General features: G+C 43.4%; 1 pseudogene; it reads right to left on the bottom strand.

Annotated features, from left to right (window-relative positions):
* Positions 1-3,975: 3,975 nt before the first annotated feature.
* On the bottom strand, positions 3,976-8,578 carry LOC141583604 (keratin, type I cytoskeletal 18 pseudogene; annotated as a pseudogene).
* Between the last annotated feature and the right edge of the window lie 2,847 nt (positions 8,579-11,425).

The raw sequence follows: 11,425 nt of genomic DNA, 5'->3' as shown, positions 1-11,425 counted from the left end.
CCCCCTTTCCCTTTGGAGCTGGGATCTGCTCCCTCCCCTTTCCCCTTAGGTCTGGGGATGGGAATGGCTCCCCACTCTAGCTAGTTCCAGGGTGCTTCAACATCCTTTACGAGTTTCCCTTAACCCTGTTCACACCGTGGTGGATATTCCCTTCTGGACATGCTTCTCAGTTATATCACTTGAATGTGCCATCTGCTTCCCGTCGGGACCATGACTGAGCTCTGTCTCTAGCCTGCTGAGCCATTCTTTTCTTTGTCCTTGTTCAGCTTCATCTCCCAAACATCCCTCATCAGTGATTCTAAAAGACAGGCATTATCCTCCAGTCCTCCACAGAATTCATCTCTACTCTCAGCAGTCAACCTCACCTCTAATGTTACGGAGAAAGTAGGGGCCACTGGGGCTGATCCACTTCAATTCATACTTGGAGGAAGTTATATCTGCCACAGGCCTCCTTGCCTTGCTTTCCCAGGTTGGGGGCCCTTTCTTCTTCAAGTCCAGGCTCTCTTCCTGGATGCCTGGCCCTTCAGCCACTTCTCTCTGTGTCTTGAGCCTCTCTGTTTTCCCCTCTTTCTTTTTCTTGGTGTATAACATAGAAATGCATGTGTCTCCTTCTTGGAGACAAATCTCTGTCTTGTTTTCATTTCTTATTTTTACTGCCCTTCATGTCTCTTCTACTCAACAAACCAAACATCTCCATTTTCTCATATAATTCCTTTGACTGTTGCTTTCTGGCTTTTGACTCCATCACAGTGGTGGCAACAGGGACACTAACACCGCTGATCATGTCCTCTTTGGATCTCTGTGCTTCACAGCTTTCCAACACTTGTCTTCTTGTTCTTTGAGTGCCTCTTGGGCCATCTTTCTTTGGCTCCTTTCCTGCTCCCTTCATCTTGTCCCATCCCTTGAATATCTGCTTCCTCAGGCTACTTCTCTGTCCTCTATATATCAAAGATCCTGAATCTAAGGATCCCTTGAAATTGTGTGTATGTTGGTGTGGTTTTCAATATGTTCATTTTTCTGGAAAGAGCATCCATAGCTTTTTCACATTCTCAAAGGGATCAAGGATCCCCAAAGGTTAAATCCTCTGCCACCTGGTATCCCTGGGCAATCTCATCTCATGCTGATGATTTCCAAGTTCTTTTGTCAGATCGGATGCCTCCCAGATTACACCACCTCAGTGTTTCTCATGTCCCATTCTTCATACAATGCATAAGGCCCTTTACAATCTGACCCTGACTCTCATAGAGGGCAACCAGTCTCCTATCTTAAAGTTCTCTGCCTTTTAGATTGAGATTCAGAAATAGTAAACCGCTTTTAGCTGCAAGGGGAAATTGGGGTTCCACTTGATTCTTCTCTCATAATTGCTGCTCACCAGGTTGTCCCTACCCTGGAGACCTCTTGCCCTTGGTCTGGGAGCTACATTCAGTTGTTGATTAAGGCAGCTTCCTGCCCAGCTCTGTCTTTTCAATGATATAGAAAGTGTGTATCTTAGCAGGTAATATGCTGTGCATTGTGTCATATAAGCAAAATGAAGTTACAGAGTAAGAGTTTAATTGGAAGGTGATTTCAGAATTATCTTGATTGAACTGTCTTATTCTAATATTCTGGTTATTCAAATGGGAAAAACAAACTCAGCTCAGGCTTCACCTGCTCCAGGTGGCCTTCTCAGATACCCTTGTCCCTTCCAGCCTGGGGCAGGCACCCTTATGTGTGCTCATTGATCCTTACGCCTTTGGCTCATTGTACCTTCCACACTGTGCTGCCATTCTGTTTCTACATTTGACACTCCCACCTGTGAGCAGAGACAGTCTTCACTTTTGGGCCCCTAGCACTTGACACAGTCTCTGGAACAGAGTAGGTTCTTAGTAGATGTTGACTGAGCTGAACTGGTGTAAAAAGATTACGGACCTTTCCCTGAGAGAGAGACTTTTTCATGGGGGTTTCTTGCCAGCCACCTGGGTGTGTCCTACTCCAGCTCACTCCTTATGTTGTTCCCAAGAAATTTCATTCTTAGAAACAAACCAGAGTATCTAAGCCAGAAATCATAAAAGAAAAGATACATAGATTTTGCTAAAGAAATTAAAACCGGCCAGGTATGGTGGCCCATGTCTGTAATTCCAGCACTTCGGGAGGCTAAGGTGGGTGGATCACGAGGTCAAGAAATTGAGATCATCCTGGCCAACATGGTGAAACCCTGTCTCTACTAAAAATACAAAAATGAGATTGGCGTGGTGGGGGGTGCCTGTAGTCCCAGCTACTTGGGAGGCTGAGGCAGGAGAGTGGCTTGAACCTGGGAGGTGGAGGTTGCAGGGAGCAGAGATTGTGCCACTGCATTCCAGCCTGGGGACAGAGCAAGACTCCATCTCAAAGAAAAAAAAAAAGTAAAACTTCTATATTAAAGACATATTTATGCCAAAGTAATGCTAGATGGAGCAAAGATTTAAACATTAAAAAAAAAAAAAAAATCTCAGAAAGGTGGCTGAAAAGATGGCCAAATAGAAACGGCTCTGGTCTGCAGATCCAAGCAAGATCTATGCAGAAAGTGGGTGATTTTTGCATTTCCAATTGAGGTACCTGGCTCATCTCACTGGGACTGGTTAGATAGTGGGTGCAGCCCACAGAGGGCGAGTGGAAACAAGGTGGGGTATTGCCTCACCTGGGAAGTGCAAGGGGTCAGGGACCTCCCTCCCTAGCCAAGGGAAGCTACGAGGGACTGTGGTGCGAGGGACAGTGCTATCCAGCTCAGATAGTACACTTTTCCCATGGTCTTCGTAACCCGCAGACCAGGAGATTCTCCTGGGTGCCTACACCACCAGGGCCCTGGGTTTCAAGCACAAAACTGGGCGGCCATTAGTTGCAGGAGTTTTCTTTCATACTCCAGCGGTTTCTAGAATGCCAGTGAGACGAAACTGTTCACTCCCCTTGAAAAAGGGGTGAAACCAGGGAGACAAGTGGTCTAGCTCAGTAGATCCACTCCCACAGAGCCTAGCAAGCTAAGATCCACTGGCTTGAAATTCTCACTGCCAGCACAGCAGTCTGAAGTCAATCTTGGATGCTCAAGCTTAGTGGGGAGGGGGGAGGTGTCTGCCATTACTGAGGCTTAAGTAGGCGGTTTTCCCTTCACAGTGTAAACAAAGCCACCAGGAAGTTAAAACTGCGCAGAGCCCACCACCACTTGACAAAGCTACTGTAGCCACACTGCCTCTTTAGATTCCTCCTCTCTGGGCAAGGCATATCTGAAAGAAAGGCAGCAGCCCCAGTCAGGGGCTTATAGATAAAACTCCCATCTCCCTGGGATAGACTCCCATCTTCCTGGGGGAACAGGTGGCTGTGGGTGCAGCTTCAGCAGACTTAAATGTTCCTGCCTGCCAGCTCTGAAGAGAGCAGTGGATCTCCCAGCACAGCACCTGAGCTCTGCTGAGGGATAGACTGCCTCCTCATGTGGATCCCTGACTCCTGTGCCTCCTGACTGGGAAACACCTCCCAGCAGGGGTCAACAGACACCTCATACAATTCCAAACAATAGAAAAGAGGGACTCCTCCCTAACTCATTTTATGAGGCCAGCAGCACATCAAAAAGCTCATCCACCATGATCAAATTAGCTTCATCCCTGGGATGCACAGCTGGCCCAACATATGCAAATCAATAAACATAATCCATCACATAAACAGAACCAATAACAAAACCCACCTATTGTCTCAATAGATGCAGAAAAGGCCTTCAATAAAATTCAACACCCAGCCGGGCGCGGTGGCTCAAGCCTGTAATCCCAGCACTTTGGGAGGCTGAGGCGGGTGGATCACGAAGTCAAGAGATCGAGACCATCCTGGTCAACATGGTGAAACCCTGTCTCTACTAAAAATACAAAAAACTAGCTGGGCGTGGTGGCGCATGCCTGTAATCCCAGCTACTCAGGAGGCTGAGGCAGGAGAATTGCCTGAACCCAGGAGGCGGAGGTTGCAGTGAGCCGAGATCGCGCCATTGCACTCCAGCCTGGGTAACAAGAGCGAAACTCCATCTCAAAAAAAAAAAAAAAAAAAAATTCAACACCCCTCATGCTAAAAACTCTCAATAAACTAGGTATTGATGGAACACATCTCAAAATAATATGAACTACTTATGACAAACCCACAGCCAATATCATACTAAATAAGCAAAAGCTGGAAGCATTCACTTCAAAAACCAGCACAAGACCAAGCATGCCCTCTCTCAACACTCCTATTCAACATAGTATTGGAAGTTCTGGCCAGGGCAATCAGGCAAGAGAAAGAAATAAAGGGTATTCAAATAGGAAGACAGGAAGTCAAATTGTCTCTGTTTGCAGATGACACGGTTGTATATTTAGAAAACCCCATCATCTCAGCCCAAAATCTCCTTAAGCTTATAAGCAACTTCAGCTAAGTCTCAGGATACAAAATCAATGTGCAAAAATCACAAGCATTCCTATACACAAATAACAGACAGAGAGCCAAATCAGGAGTGAAATCCCATTCACAATTGCTACAAAGAGAATAAAATACCTAGGAATACAACTTACAAGGGATGTGAAGGACCTCTTCAAGGAGAACTATAAACCACTGCTCAAGAAAATAAGAGAGGACACAAACAAATGAAGAAACATTCCATGCTCATGGATACAAAGAATCAATATGGTGAAAATGGCCATACTGCCCAAAGTAATTTATAGATTCAATGCTATCCCCATCAACCTATCATTGACTTTCTTCACAGAATTTAAAAAAAGACTTTAAATTTCATATGGAACCAAAAAAGAGCCTGTATAGCCAAGACAATCCTAAGCAAAAAGAACAAAGCTGGAGGCATCATGTTACCTCACTTCAAACTATACTACAAGGCTACAGTAACCAAAATAGCATTGTACTGTTACCTAAGCAGATATATAGACCAATTGAACAGAAAAAAGGCCTTAGAAATAATGCCACACATCTACAACCATCTGATCTTTGACAAACCTGACAAAAACAAGCAATGGGGAAAGGATTCCCTATTTAATAAATGGTGTTGGGAAAACTGGCTAGCCATATGCAGAAAACTGAAGCTGGACTCCTTCCTTACACCTTATACAAAAATTAACTCAAAATGGATTAAAAACTTAAACATAAGACCTAACTCCATTAAAAACCCTAGAAGAAAACCTAGGCAATATCATTCAGGACATAGGCATGGGCAAAGACTTCATGACTAAAACACCAAAAGCAAAGGCAATAAAAGCCAAAATTAATAAATGAAATCTAATTAAACCAAAGAGCTTCTGTACAGCAAAAGAAATTATCATCAGAGTGAACAGGCAACTTACAGAATGGGAGAAAAATTTTGTAATCTATCCATTTGACAAGGGGCTAATATCCAGAATCTACAAGGAACTTAAACAAATATGCAAGAAAAAAACAAACAACTCCATCAAAAAGTGGGCAAAGGATATAAACAGAGACTTCTCAGAAGAAGACATTTATGCAGCCCATAAACATATTTTAAAAAAGCTCATCATCACTGGTCATTAGAGAAATGCAAATCAAAATCACAATGAGATACCATCTCATACCTGTTAGAATGGTGATCATTAAAAAGTCAGGAAACAATAGATGCTGGAGAGGATGTGGAGAAATAAGTACATTTTTACACTGTTGGTGGGAGTGTAAATTAGATCATTCCATCATTGTGGAAGATAGTGTGGCAATTCCTCAAGGATCTAAAACGAGAAATACCATTTGACCCAGTAATTCCATTGCTAGGTATACACCCAAAAGATTATAAATCATTCTACTACAAAGAAACATGCACATGTATGTTTATTCCAGCAGTGTTCACAACAGCAAAGACTTGGGACCAACCCAAATTCCCATCAATGATAGACTGGATAAAGAAAATGTGGCACATATACACCATGGAGTACTATGCAGCCATAAAAAGGATGAGTTCCTGTCCTTTGCAGGGACATGGATGAAGCTGGAAACCATCATTCTCAGTAAACTGACACAGGATCAGAAAACCAAACACTGCATGTTCTCACTCATAAGTGGGTGTTCAACAATGAGAATGCATGGACACAGGGAGGGGAACATCACATACCAGGACCTGTTGTGGGGGTTGGGGACTCAGGGAGGGGTAGCATTAGAAGAAATACCTAATGTAGATGATGAGTTGATGGGTGTAGCAAACTACTATGGCCTGTGTGTACCTATGTAACCAACCTGCATGTTCTGCACATGTATCCCAGAACTTAAAGTATAATAAAAAAAAAAGTTTCAAAAATACTAAAAGAAAATATGTGAATTTTATTTTGACCTCTGAACTTTTTATTGGCCTCCTGCTCCTCAAAGAGTACCCTGCTTCTGCCGGTTTAATGTCTCAGAACTTTGATGTCGTTGGTTTCAGACACCTGTTTGCCGTCTACTGTCTGTTTGGTGCTGGTCTTTTGGATGGTTTGCATGGATTTGCTGCTGTCCAGGGCAACACCAAGATTGAAGTCCTCGCTATCTCCCAGCAGGCAGCATTAGATGGCGATCGCAGCCTCCAGCTTGACCTTGATGTTCAGTAGGGCCTCATACTCCTGGGCCTCATGCTGTCCCTCTGCCCGGGTCTGTGCCAGCTCTGACTCCACATGCGGCAGGATTCCAGTGAGCTGCTCCATCTGCAGGACATAGCGGGCCTCTACCTCCCTCGGGCTGTTCTCCAAGCTGGCCTTCAGATTTGTCATGGAGTCCAGGTCGATCTCCAAGGACTGGACTGTATGTCACAGCTCCGTGAGTGTCATCTCAGCAGCTCCAACTTCAGCAAACTGCATGGTGACCACTGTGGTGCTCTCCTCAATCTGCTGAGACCAGTACTTGTCCAGCTCATCTCGGTTCTTCCGAGCCAGCTCATCATATTGGGCCTGGATGTCTGCCATGATCTTGGTGAGGTCCTGAGATTTGGGGGCATCTACCTCCATGGTCAACCCAGAGCTGGCAATCTGGCTTGTAGGCCTTTTACTTCCTCTTTGTGGTTCTTCATGAAGAGCACCTCCTCCTTGAGAGCCTTGATCTCTGTCTCCAGCTGCAGCCAAGTGACATTGGTGTCATCAATGACCTTGTGGAGCCCATGGTTGTCACTTTCCACAGACTGGCGCATGGCCAGCTCTGTCTCATACTTGACTTTAAAGTCATCAGCAGCAAGACCAGCATTGTTATTCTGCAGAAAGATGTGGGCATTGTCCACAGTATTTGTGAAGATCTAAGCCCTCAGGTCCTTGATGGTCTTAAAGTAATGGCTCCAGTCTCTGACCTGGGGTCCCTTCTTCTCCAGGTGCTCCCGGATTTTGCTCCCCAGCTTCCAGTTCTTGGTCTCCATGCTCCTCACTCTGTCCAGGTAGGAAGCCAGGTGGGCAGTCACACTTTGCATGGTCTCCTTCTCATTCTGGATGCCTCCCATTCCTGCCAGACTCCTCTTTTTCATTCTGGATGCCTTCCATTCCTGCCAGACCCCCGGCCATCTCTGCAGCCAGGCCCCCGGGTCCCATGCTGCCCCAGAAGCTGATGGAGCAGGACACAGAGATCCAGGAAGCAGAGCCCCCGGTGCCTGCATAGACACTGGCCGCACTGCTGACTGGCCAGACACCATAGCTGGGCACCTGGATGGAGCCCAGGGATCAGTAGTTGGTGGAGAAGGTGGAGCAAGTGGTGAAGTTCATACTGTCTGGGGAGGAGAGCGAGAGGACAGGACTCAGGCGTGGCCAACTGTAAATGTTTTTTAAATGTAAGGAGGCACCTTCTAACTATCACTCCAAAACCATAGGCCATGAGGGGTGGCTGACAAATTTGTCTACAAAAAAATTTAATATTTCTGATGGCAAATATAAAACCATAAGCAAAGTCAAAATAACTTCTTTTTTTTTTTTTGAGACTGGGTCTCTCTGTGTTGCCAAGGCTGGAGGGCAATAGCACAGTCATAGCAGTGGCAGCCTCCACCTCCTGGGCTCCAGTGATTCTCCCACCTTAGCTTCCCAAGTAGCTGGGACTACAGGCATACACCACCATGCCTGGCTGGTTTTTTCTTCTTCTTTTTTTTTTTTTTTTGTAGAGACAGAGTCTCATTATGTTGTCCAGGCTGCTCTTGAACTCCTGAGCTCAAGTGATCCTCCCATCTTGACCTCCCAAAGTGCCAGGAATACAGTCCTGAGCCACCACACCTTTATTTTTCTCTAGTAATCTTAAATTTACCTCTGAAAGTCATTTAAACAATCTTTAAGGTAAAAATTCTTTTTGTTCTTTTTGAAGATGTTAAGAGCTCAGAAAAGAGATATTTATGTTAAGCTCAGATCTTTTTAGCAACAGAACCTTCACAATTACTTGTTATCACATATTATACAATCGGTCGCCATGTCAAAATTAGCATAATGTTGTTGACAGATAACATAAAAATACATTTGCTATTTTCTCTGACATTTACTTTAAAAATCCTATACTTTAGTTAAGTGCAAATGTCTGTTAACACAGAATGTCTGTGTCCTTATAGAGACTGAGAAATCTTTGACCATGCTTTTTACTTTTTCAAATAGAAAAACTGTCTCAATTTCAATTATAATTTAAGTTTGTATTTTTTTTTTTTTTTTTTTTTTTTTTTGAGACGGAGTTTCGCTCTTGTTACCCAGGCTGGAGTGCAATGGCGCGATCTCAGCTCACCGCAACCTCCGCCTCCTGGGTTCAGGCAATTCTTCTGCCTCAGCCTCCTGAGTAGCTGGGATTACAGGCACGCACCACCATGCCCAGCTAACTTTTTGTATTTTTAGTAGAGACGGGGTTTCACCATGTTGACCAGGATGGTCTCGATCTCTTGACCTCGTGATCCACCCGCCTCGGCCTCCCAAAGTGCTGGGATTACAGGCTTGAGCCACCGCGCCCGGCCTTGTATTTTTAATTAATTATAAAAATATGAGCTTTGGAGAATACAGGCTAAGTGTATCAGTTAAAAAAACTACTATTTTTTTAAACTGATATTTTATGTTAAAATATATTTGGTTATAAAAAAACTCAAAAATGTTGTTGTTTCTCAAAACTATGCCTCTATTTACATTATAGGAAAGGTGCATATACAGACAGAGAAAAGTTGAGACTTTGTCTACCAAAACTACGTTGAATCTATAATCAGGTAATTCTCCAATTATTTAGAACTTCACATATAAAGACTTTCTTTGGTTAATCTATAACTGCCACACATAAGGAGAAACTTCTGGGTAGAAGAAACTTTTAAAACAGATTGTGGCCAGGCATGGCGGCTCTCGACTGTAATCCCAGTACTTTGGGAGGCCAAGGTGGGCAGATCACTTGAAGTTAGGAGTTTGAGACCAGACTGGCCAAAATAGCAAAGCCCCGTCTCTACTAAAAGTACAAAAATTAACTGGGTGTAGTGGCATGTTCCTATAATCCCAGCTACTTGGGAGGCTGAGGCATGAGAATTGCTTGAAGCTGGGAGGTGGAGGTTGCAGTGAGCTGAGATTATGGCACTACTGCAGTCCAGCCAGAGCCACAGAGTGAGACTCTCTCAAAATAATAATAATAATAATAATAATAATAATAATAATAATATAAAATAAAGCTGGGCACAGTGGTATGTGCCCGTAGTCTCATCTACTCAGGAGGCTAAGGCAAGGCCAGCCTAGACAACATAGTGAGACCCTGTCTCAAGTAAATAGATAAATAAATAAGATACAAAATAAAACAAGGAGATACAATTGATGATAAGAACCAGCTAGGGGAAGAGTGCGGGGAGATGAGTACCTCCTTATTTTATAGTGGGAGGGTAACCTGGTACAGACACTCTGGAGGCAGTTTTACAGTTTATAGGCTGAATTATAATAGGACAAAACTGCAAACATCCTCAATACAGGATTAGGTTTTTATAAATTGTTCTATCATAAAGACACATGTACACGTATGTTCATTGCAGCACTGTTTACAATAGCAAAGACTTGGAACCAACCCAAATGTCCATCAAGGATAGATTGGATAAAGAAAACGTGGCACATATACACCATGGAATACTATGCAGCCATAAAAAAGGATAAGTTTGTGTCCTTTGCAGGGACGTGGATGAATCTGGAAACCATCACTCTCAGCAAGCTGACACAAGAACAGAAAATCAAACACCACATGTTCTCACTCACAAGTGGGTGTTGAAAAATGAGAACACATGGACAAAGGGAGGAGAACATCACACATTGGGGTCTGTTAGGGGTGGGGGGCTAGGGGAGGCATAACAGGAGAAATACCTAATGTAGGCGACGGGGGGATGGAGGCAGCAAACCACCATAGCGTGTGTATACCTATGTAAAAATCCTGCAAGATCAGCACATGTACCCTGGAACTTAAGGTATAATAAAAAAAATTCACACTTTTAATGTTGTCAACTAGTTTACATAACACAGAACATTGATCTGTTTCCTTAAAATTTGAAAAACAAAAATTACCAGTAAAATTATTTAAAAAATGTATGGCATGTTTACATAATGAAATGTAAACACATGAAAAAACAATATAGATCTCTATTATTCTAGAAATAGATATGCTGTCCATGATAAACGGTTAAATAAAAAGCAGTTTGCAGAGAAATCTATGCACAATGATTGCATCTTTGTAACCATATATATTCACATTTATATCTGTATATGAATAGACAAAGAATAAACAATGTTTAGCAGTGGTTATTTTTGGTTGATAGAATAACAGGCAATTTAAATGTTTATCTTTATCCTTACCTATATTGTCTGGAGTTTTCGTAATGGCCATTAATTTTATAATTAGAAAAAATAAAGTTATGTGGATAAGGTTTGTAAAATAGCAAACAAAAAATACCCCAAAGACAAACAACAAGGGAAAAAAACCCAAAATACAAAAAAGCCAGCTCTGTTGGCACCTGCATCACAGTCTAAAGGATAAAGTTCACATTCTTTTCCTTGATACTAAGGTCTTCTGCAGGTTCTTCCTGCAGATAGGGCTAATTACCTGGTATCATAATCTATTTATAGCCTATAGCCAGAGCCTATGAGCTCACCAGAAAAGAAACTTTCCCCAGTGCCGAGGAGCTTGCAGGCACCCAGTAAAGAATTCTTGAGGCCGGGCGCGGTGGCTCAAGCCTGTAATCCCAGCACTTTGGGAGGCCGAGGCGGGTGGATCACAAGGTCGAGAGATCGAGACCATCCTGGTCAACATGGTGAAACCCCGTCTCTACTAAAAATACAAAACATTAGCTGGGCATGGTGGCATGTGCCTGTAATCCCAGCTACTCAGGAGGCTGAGACAGGAGAATTGCCTGAACCCAGGAGGCGGAGGTTGCAGTGAGCCAAGATTGTGCCATTGCACTCCAGCCTGGGTAACAAGAGCGAAACTCCGTCTCAAAAAAAAAAAAAAAAGAATTATTGAATGACTG

This window comes from Saimiri boliviensis, chromosome 2 (genome assembly GCF_048565385.1).
Source record: "Saimiri boliviensis isolate mSaiBol1 chromosome 2, mSaiBol1.pri, whole genome shotgun sequence".
NCBI lineage: Eukaryota > Metazoa > Chordata > Mammalia > Primates > Cebidae > Saimiri > Saimiri boliviensis.
The sequence above is the reverse complement of the archived record's forward strand: the minus strand, read 5'-3'. Positions and strand labels throughout refer to the sequence as shown.